The sequence below is a fragment of the Trachypithecus francoisi genome, unplaced genomic scaffold (genome assembly GCF_009764315.1).
Source record: "Trachypithecus francoisi isolate TF-2019V2 unplaced genomic scaffold, Tfra_2.0 Contig00844, whole genome shotgun sequence".
NCBI lineage: Eukaryota > Metazoa > Chordata > Mammalia > Primates > Cercopithecidae > Trachypithecus > Trachypithecus francoisi.
In genome coordinates, this window is record NW_022680939.1 from 1 (window position 1) to 10267 (window position 10267).

Below are 10267 nucleotides of genomic sequence, written 5' to 3' on the forward strand. Positions count from 1 at the left end.
AGAACTGGTTTTTATGGAAAGCCTCTAGTGTCTTCCCATGACAATATGGACTTTAGTTACTGTCTTTTATAGTTGAATTTAGAGGTGGACATGAAATGAAACTTATCTGTCTTTAGATTCCCAGAGTTTAGCAAAGTACTTGCAATATGGTAGGCATCTCATCAAACTAATACAATTCAAACTAACAACAGATGATGCTATTTTTCTGAAGCTGAGATGATACCCTGTCTGGGAAAACAGGAGTGGTACTGGGGGCAGTGGGGTGATTTCTCACGATCTCTTAGTTCTCTGTTTTTCTTTACTAACATCCTCTTTTGCACACCGTGCTGTTGCTTCACTTGATCTTCACTTGGTGGGAGCCTGTGTTTAGTCAGCCTCTTTTCTCATCTATCCCTTGTTATAAAAGTGGAAAGGATGGAGCCGACATGAATATAACACAAACAAAAAGCAGGCAGTGAAAGTATTTGGTGGTACTCAGTGACACAGTTGCCACTTGATGTTCTAGAACATACTTGTATTCTTTCTTTACATTATCATAAAAATGCTTTAAAATTATTGTCAAAATGGAATAAAATTTAAAAATACTCCTGTATAAAACTGGAGAACAAGTCAAAGAGTAGCCTGGATGGAAATGTCTTAAGTGGCTTCATCTTGGGTCAGGCCGGACGTTCATATCACACCATTTACACACAGTCACTCCCATTCTCTGCCTAGTCACAGCTTTAGCCCTGCAGAATATTAATTTTCTAAAGTGTGATAACAACATCTGTCATTCATGCAGCATTTAGTGTCTCAGATACTATTATTTCTGTTTTATTATTAACCCATGTACAACCCAGTTAATTTCCTAACTCTGCCTCTGTTTTTTAGTGTTTACATTTCTACAGGGCTAAATATAATGGTGTTGCTTTACCAATAGTTTTTTTTCTTCTTATTATTGTTCATTTCCTTATATCCCTGTTTTTTCTGGGACCTATAACTGTGCTCTCTGTTTCAATGGCTGAGATGTCTGATATTTAGAATTTCTCTTGGATGCTATGAAATTACCTTCTCCTCTCATTACTCTGAAACAACTTCAGGTTTACTGACTTCAAAGTAGAACATGCTCTTTGATGGGATTTGCCATTAGCTTGATGTTCCTTCATGAAGAGATACTACTCCAGTTCCTTGGGCTGGAGGTTGGTACCAGGAAGATCAAAGCCCCATAACTGATTCCAGAAAGGGCCAGTGGGCAGTGCAGCTGCCATGCAATCTGCTGGCACCATTAACTTCTGTAAACATATGCTGTTGGCCATAAGGGACTACTAGTTAAAAAACCCAAACATGCAGACAGATAATATATGACCGCTGCTAACTAACTAAAAGTAATTTTTTAGAACAAGTGGACATCTATGTTGTCTTTTTTTTTCCTTAGAAGAATAATTGTTCAAGTATGGTAATTTTATTTTTATTGTTGACAATAATATAATCCTTTATGGCTTATGTTAATGATAGTTTCAGTATTTTCATTTGTGTTTCCACTGCCCTGTTTGTTTTCTAGAATATTGCTTATAATGACTTATAATATCCCTGCCACGCAGCATCTCCTCCCATTTATTTATTTATCAATTTATTTCTTTTTATTTTAAGGGGCAAGTTCTCGACCAGGCGCAATGGCTCACGCCTGTAATCCCAACACTTTGGCAGGCTGAGGCGGGCGGGTCACTAGGTCAGGAGATTGAGACCATCCTGGCTTACACGGTAAAACCCCATCTCCACTAAAAATACAAAAAATTAGCTGAGCATGGTGGCAGACGCCTATAGTCCCAGCTACTCGGGAGGTTGAGGCAGGAGAATGGTGTGAAGCCGGGAGGTGGAGCTTGCAGGGAGCCGAGATCACGCCACTGCACTGCAGCCTGGGCAACAGAGTGAGACTCCGTCTCCAAAGAAAAAGAGGCAAGTTCTCACTGTGTTGCCCACGCTGGAGTGCAGTGGCTACAGGCACAGTCCCACTGCTGATCCGCTCGGGAGTCTTCACCTGCTTCATCTGGGAGCTGGGCAAGTTCACTCCTCCTTAAGCAACTTGGTGGTCCTCCGCTTGGAGAGATCACTATTTGCTGCTAAAATTTGTTCAGACACCTGATCGTCATAGCGCATCCCTGGGCTCCATCGATCCTCCCACCTCAGCCTCCTGAGTACCTGAGACTGCCGAACCCTAGTTTTATTAGCTTTTCTACACTTTGTTTATAATGATAGATTCATTATTCCTTTAAACTGTATGTGTTTTCACAGACGCCTGGCTTAGTCTATGAATGCATCTCTATTTCCACTTCTAGCCTGGGGAGAGGTTGTAGGTTCTCCCAGAGTTGCTGCTGAACTGCAGAATAAAGCCATGAGCGCAGATGGCCTTGGGCCCTTCTTGACACCTCTACTCTCCTGGTTTTCCATGCATCTTTGCATGCTACTCTTCTTGCCACTCCTTAAAGGCTAACATTATCCACAGATTGGTTCTAGGTCTTTTATCCTGATCCCAAGCTCTCTCTGAACCTTTTATCCACTTCCATGAGTTTTCAGTAGCATTTACACACTGGCTGATAACTTCCAAATATGTATCCGCAACCTAGCTCTGAGGAGCTCCAAAGTCTGGTACCAACCTCTCTTCACTGGCCCTGTAAACACTTAAAACTCAGTTGTCTATCTGCTTATTTTCCATTGTCTTCCATCTTATAAAACGATACCAACAGCCACCTATTGACTGAAACATGATTCTATCTCCTAAATGTTTTGAATTTCTCTCTCTCCTTCCAGCTTAGCCTAAATGAGCACCAGCCTTCTAAATCAGCTGTTCGTCTCTGGTCTTGACCTTTCCAGTTTTTAGTCCACACAATAATCAGGATGATTCCTGTGTGGAAAAACACACACATTCGATCGTTCAAACATGCTTAAAGCCACACCCAAGACACTAGGATTGTTTCCCAGAGTACTTAGAAAAATAAATTCCCTATGCTCTACTGCCTGTCCAGGCCTTTGAGGGCATCTCTCAAGAACAAAAGGGAACTCCCAGATTCTTTTTTTTTTTTTTTTTTTTTATAGAATTTGACTTATATTGATAGCCTTGAAACTTTTCTCACAGGAACTCCCAGATTCTTATGCCAGAACCCTATGAGTCCTTGACGCATCTATCTCCCTTGCCCTCCATGTCCAGTGAATCACGAAATTCTGTATTCTTCCCTCCACATTATACCTTGCATGATTTCAGCTCTCTCCAGCTCTACTACCGACTTAATCTAAACTTGCTGTCCCACGGAATATGGAAATTGCCTTCCAAGTTTAGGTCATTCTGTGTCTGCTCATAGCTGACATACTACATTATATTCTCCACACTGCAACTCAAGTTACCTTTTAAAAATGCTGAACTAATACAATTATGTCCCTGTTTAATACCATCAGTGGCTTTCCATTGTTCCTAAAATAACATCCAGACTCCCAGCAAGGCCTGGAGGAGCCTGTCCCTGGATAACTCTCCAGTGCCACCACTTGCTGTCATCACCTGCTACCTGTCCACTGTCAATTGTATCAAGCTTCTTACTGACTCAAAACCTTTACGTCTGTGGTCTCCCCTGCTTGAAATGCTCCTTCCTCATGTTCTCAACTGGGTATTTACTCCTCCTCCTTTGGATCTTAGTTTAAATGATGCTTCCTAGGCCGTCACTCTAAATTTGGTTCCTCATTATAACTTCCCAGGAAGCCTATAGTATGCCTTCATGTGCTGTAGTCACTTTTTATAATGTATCCATATCTGTCTTATTTGAGGCCTAATTTCCTTTTTCCTCATTAGACAGCAGGCCACACCAGGGTAAGGTACATTCATTGCTGTAACATTAGCAACTAATACAGAGCCAGGAACGTACTAAGTGCACCATAGATAGCTTTGCATTGAGTGAATGAATGAATGAAGCAATTCAGAAAAAAAAGTCTGATAGATGATAACAAAATCCAAATCATGAATCCAAATTTCAGATATTTATTTCTCTCTTATACTAGCCATCCAGGTAAGGCAGGTATCTTAGAGATTATATTGTTATAAAGTGTAGTATTAAAAATTGTAATAACTCTAGTAAAAATAGCAAATATAAGATTTTACAGTTATGTTTCCATTCTTCCATCTGATATTTGATGCATCTTTATGTAGTAGAAAGACAGTTATTAACACCCAGATATTCCAAGTGAGCAATCTGAGAAGCCACCAAGGTCTGGCAGTACAGGAGCTACAAATAATACCAGAGACAGGGAGCGGACTCCAGTCCTCTGACTATCAATTCCATGTTCTTGATGGGTAATAACTGCTGAGGCTTTATAAAGGATAATTATGTTGATACTTGTTTTGACATCTTGCTGCACTGATTGATGGCAGCAGCAGCTTTTCTCCTTTCAGAGAGACGGCATCAAGCCGCATTGTATTGTATTGTATTTAAACATTCAGTTTTTGATTCTGTGCCTTCCTCCTTTTTATCATGCCAGACAGTCAAGTTACCAAAGACAGTACAAAGTGTGTTTTATACTTAAAGAAACAAAGGAGTTGAAATAACTTGAGTATGAAAATAAGCAAATAGATTGGGAAAAGTGCCAAGTAGAAATCAAATGAAAAGTATCATAATTGAAATTGAAATGTCAATGGATTGGTTTAACAGTCACCAAAAAGAGAATAATAGATGAAGAAATAAAGAAGTTTTCAGACTTGAAGAAGCTGAAAGACTTTATTACCTGCAGACCTGCACTGTAAGAAAAGTTAAAGGATGTCCTCCACTCATAAGAGAAACGATACTAATGGTAGCGGTGTGCCATCTGGAGCAGCCACTGTTATCATGCCAGCTGCAGTGGGGAGGCACAAGTGGTGGTGGCAGGAGCGACTGTGGGAGCAGTAGTGGCTGTGGTGGGTCCCCTGTGCCCCACATCCCTGAGGCAGCTGACTGTGCCTGCACCACCCCCACCCTTGCACGACTGGGCAGGACCTGCTGCAGGCCCGGAACCTCCACCACAGCTTCAACCTCGCTCTCTGGCGCGTCCCAGGAGCCCTCGAGCCAATGGTGCAGCCAGGAGTCGTGGAGCTGCCCCAGGAGCATTGGGTTTGTTGGCGCAGGGTTGGCTGAGGCCACCAGCCACCCGTACCTTGCCCGCAGCCACTAAGGGGAAAATGCGGACAAGAGGCGTGGCCAGGGCTATGTGCTTTATGGAGCCAGAAAGTTGGTGGGGTGGGAGCTTCCTGGGCGCAACTGCAGCCACCCAAGCTGTGGCTGCGACCAGGGCGCTCCTGTGCTCTCGGGAGCCAGGAGTAGGCAGGAGCCCTGCCCTCCCAGGTACAGCTGCAGCCACCCAAGCTGGAGCTATGGACCTAGGCATGTGTGTGCTCTTGGGGGCCCGGAAAGCCCTCCCCTAATCCCTGCAGGCTAGGAAGTGCCTGCTCCTGCTGTCTGGGTTCTCCCCACTGTTAGCACCTGCTCCAATCACAGACCACAACCTGAAGCACCATCTCTCTCTCCACACTGTCGCATCCCAACCACATTTGTGCATGCTTAGGGCAGTGCTCACATGCCAGCCCCTTGGCGCCCATCAGACTTTGGAGGCTGACAAGCATGAGAAGGAGGCTGAAGTGGGGCTGAGGACAGCCTGGCATAGGCCTGCAGGTAATGCTTGGCAAGAATAGCCTGGGCGCCATGAACAACGACTGGAGGCAAAACAGGCTCTTGGGTGGAAGCGGGCAGGTTCCCAATGAAGCCCCGCCTGCAAGCTGGGGAGGGACTGTAACCTGGGGAGTGGGCCGCCAGTCTTCAGGGAGGAGCTACCGTCTCTGCTGAGAGCTGAAGAGACAACAGGATGAACCACCTGCAGAAAGGAGCTGCCCTCTCTGCTGAGAGCGCAATACTCATCAGGACACCCTGGCTATGGAGAGGAGCTACCCCCTGCGGGTCTCCTCTGAGCCGTTCTATCATTCAATAAAGCTCCTCTTCATCTTGTTCACCTTCCACTTGTCTGCATATATCATTCTTCCTGGACGCAGGACAGGAACTGGAGACCTGCTGAATGGCGGAGCTAAAATAGCTGCAATGCAAACAGCGCGGAAACATGCCCCTTGTTTGTCACATTGCAGGCAAGGAGAAGAGAGGAGAGAAGAGCTGAGGCTCTTCAGGGAGCCCAGACCTAGGAACTCCCCAAGCCAGGGCTGTGACACCCTCTTTAGGACTCTGTGGGTTCCTGGCATCTCCAAGGTTCTGGGCACCACCACATTCCCTGGTGTCAGCCATGGTATGCCTGGTCGAGCTGCAGCCTTGCATGGAGCTGGCACCCGTGCCAGTGCCTGAAGCTGCCTGCCCACCACCTCTCTCCCCTCAGCTGGCATGTCTGGCTGTGTGCAGTGGCCGGATCCCATGCTTGCTCACACACCCCTTGCTGCTCCATGCCTGGCTCACCCTTGGCAGACATGCGTTCCAGGCTGGTAGTGGGAACTGAGCACAGCCTGCCAGGCCGAGTGGGTGGAATGAGACCAGCGGTTCAGAGCAAAACTCGGACGAAGGCACCACTGGCCACAGAGGTTTCTGGCTGGTGAAGTAACACCCCAAGGATCCCGTAACAATACCAGATGGAAATCTGGATCCACACAAAGAAATTATCTACACCAGAAGTAGTAGCATCGTGTATCTATACCAGAAATAGTAACAACCTGGATATATACTTTACTATTATTTAAACTTCTCTGAAAGATAATTGTTTAAAAAATAATATGCATTTTATAATATATGTAAAAGTGCAATGAATGACAATAAGAGCTTAAAGACTAAAAAGGGAGAAGTTTACTGCACCATAAGAAAAGTTAAAGGATGTCCTTCAGGCATAAGATAAATGATACTAATGGCAGCAGTGTGCCATCTGGAGCAGCCACTATTATCATGCCAACTGCAGTGGGGAGGCACAAGTGGTGGTGGCAGGAGGGGCTGTGGGAGCAGCAGTGGCTGTGGTGGGTCCCCTGTGTCCACACTTAAACGGTACATAATGTGATCTACTGTCACCTGAAGGTAGGCCATGATCAGTTAAAGATGTACACTGTAAGCCCTAAAGCCACCACTAAGATAACAAACCAAAAGATTATAGCTTTTAAACTAATAAGAGAGATCAAATGGAATCATAAAAACATACTGGGTAAATCTAAAAGAAGACAGAAAAAGAGATAAAAGAGAATAAAGGACAGATGGAATGAGAAGAAAACAATAGCAAGAGACTCAACCATATTAGGAATTACATTACATTTAAATTATCTGATTTAGAAGACAGATTGTCAGATTGGATTTTTTGACAAAGAGTCGGTTATATTTTGCTTACAAGAAATTTTCTTCCTTCCTTCCTTCCTTCCTTCCTTCCTTCCATCCATCCTTCCTTCCTTCCTCCCGTGCTTCCTTCTTTCTTTCTTTCAACAGAGTTTCGTTCTTCTTGCCCAGGCTGGAGTGCAATGGAGTGCAATGGCGCAATCTCAGCTCACTGCAACCTCCGCCTCCTGGGTTCAAACGATTCTCCTGCCTCAGCCTCCTGAATAGCTATGATTACAGGCCCCCACCACCACGCCGAGCTAATTTTTGTATTTTTAGTGGAGATGGGGTTTCACCATGTTGGCCAGGCTGGTCTCAAACTCCTGACCTCAAGTGATTCACCTGCCTCGGTCTCCCAAAGTGCTGGGATTACAGGCGTGAGCCACCATGCCTGGCCAAGAAATGTACTTTAAATATAAAGATGCAAATAGGTTAGAAGTAAAAGGATGGAAAAAGATATACCATGCCAAAACTAGTCAAACGAAAGCTGAGGTGGCTATACGAAGGCCAAAATAGACTTCAGAGCAAAGACTATTACCAGGGATTAAAGAGATTATTTCTTACTAATAATGTGGATAGTTAATGAAGAAGACATAACCATCCTAAGTGTTTTTGTACCTAATAACAAAGCTTCCAAATGCATGAAGGAAGAAAGTAATAAAACAATCAGTAGAGATAGATACAACCATCAGAGATTTTAATCCCACTCTCAACAGTTCATAGAATAAATAGGCAGAAAATCAGCAAGAATGTAGTGAACTTGAACACTATCAACCAACTTGACCTGATTTATATTTCTAGAATACTCCACCCGATAAAAGCAAAATGTACATTTTTCTCAACTGTGCATGGAACATTTATGGAGATAGACCACATTATAGCCCATTAAAAAGCCTCAATAAATTAAAAAGTATTCAACTACAAAGTATGTTCTCTGGCCACAATGGAATAAAATTAAAAACTTGTTACAGAAAGATCCTTTAAAAATCCCCAAATATTTGGAAATTAACTCACTTCTAAATAACTCATAGGTCAAAGAAGAAATCTAAAGGAATCTTAGAAAGTCATTTGAAGTTATTGGAAATAGAGAAACAACATAGAATTTGTGGGTTGTCACTGAAGCAGTACCTGCAGGGAAATGTATGATATTAATTGCTGCATTAGAAAAGAAGAAGGGTCTCAGATCAGCAACCTCAGTTCCTAATTTAAGAACATAGTCCGGGTGCAGTGGCTCATGCCTGTAATCCCAGCACTTGGGGAAGGTCGAGGTGGGCAGATCACCTGAGGTTGCGAGTTCGAGACTAGCCTGCCCAACATGGTGAAACGCCGTCTCTACAAAAAATACAAAAATTAGCTAGGCGTGGTGACTGGCGCCTGTAATCCAAGATACTTGGGCTGAGTATACTTAGGCTGAGTATACTTAGGCTGAGGCAGGAGAATTGCTTGAACCCGGGAGGTGGAGGTTGCAGTGAGCAGAGATTGTGCCACGGCACTCCAGCCTGGGCAACAGAACAAGACTCTGTCTTAAATAAATAAATAAATAAAAGAATATAAAAGAGGAAGAGCAAATTAAATCTAAAGTAATCAGCAGAAAAGGAATAATAAAGATCAAAATGGGAATCAATGAAATAAAAATAGGAAAAAAAATCAATAAAACCAAAAACTTGTTCTTTGGGAAAATCAATAAGAATGACAAATCTCCAGCTGGATTGATTGGGAAAAAAGAGAAAATTATCAATATAAAAAGGGGGATGACTGACATCACTAAAGATCTGGCAGAGGTAGTGCTCGTCAGGATTCTCCACCGCAGAGTTTCTCTTTGTCCCCTCTTCCATACTGTCCTCTTTGGAGAATAAGTCACTGTGTGCAGCCCACACTTAAGGAGTGGGGAGTTGTTCTCGCCCTCCTTTGTGGTGGAATATATAACATAATTTATTTGAAATCCTGCATGGGAAATGTATCTCTTTTGCCTCATTCATTAACTTATTTAATCATTTATTTCTATCAGTATGCACTCACGGATATTTATTTTATCTAACACTGCTCTATTTTGTTGCCCTTTATGTGCATGGAATCTTCTGTATTGCCACAGGTGCTATCAGATCTCCAGCCTTTGCACATGCTGTTTCCTCTCTGGGATTCCCACATGGTGGGCATTAGGTCAAGCTCCACAGGACTCCCTGAGATGGATCAGCTATAGATCCCACCATGAGTACCTCACAGTCCGGCTGGGAAGATAAGACAGGGACCCCAACTATCTACAGAACAGAGTCACCAGCTTATAGGTACAAAGGAAGGGCATGGACAGCACAGGACACACCTGCCTACTGCTCGAGGTGTCAGGGGCAGCTTCTGAAGTTGGTGGGTCTCGTGGGGTTCAGTGCAGAGGTGTGACCACAGAAGACAGAAAGGAGGCATTCCACGCAGAAGGAAGCTAGAGTGACAGGAGCACACAGTACAGAGGTGGGGAGCGTGGTAGGGGAGTGAAGACTTGGACCAGCCCCCACTGGTACATTTTGTGCTAGGTCTCCACACTTAAACATCCCGCAGCTCAGCTCCAATGACTGAAAATTCTGCTAATGAGAATTTCTCTTCTGCGAGCTTTAGGCCTTGGCTGGTTGGGCCAGTGGCTGCCTCTTATGTCCCCCAACAGTCGAAGCTCAGTTCCACAGGAAGAGCTTTGTGTTTTGCTCTAAATGGCAAGCAATCCACTGGCGCGGGCTCCAACAGGGAGTGAGTGAAGGACTTACATTCCATGGGAGGCCTCTGGCTGTGGGCACACAATGGGCTCTGGGCTGAAGAAGGAAGCTGGGAGCCCCCCAAGTGGGAGAAGGACATTGGGGTCATCCCTGAGAGAGGAGATCTAGTGAGGATGGAGTAATGGCAGGGTGAGGTAGGGTGGGAAGGGGAGGGACAGGAGCAGATAGGGA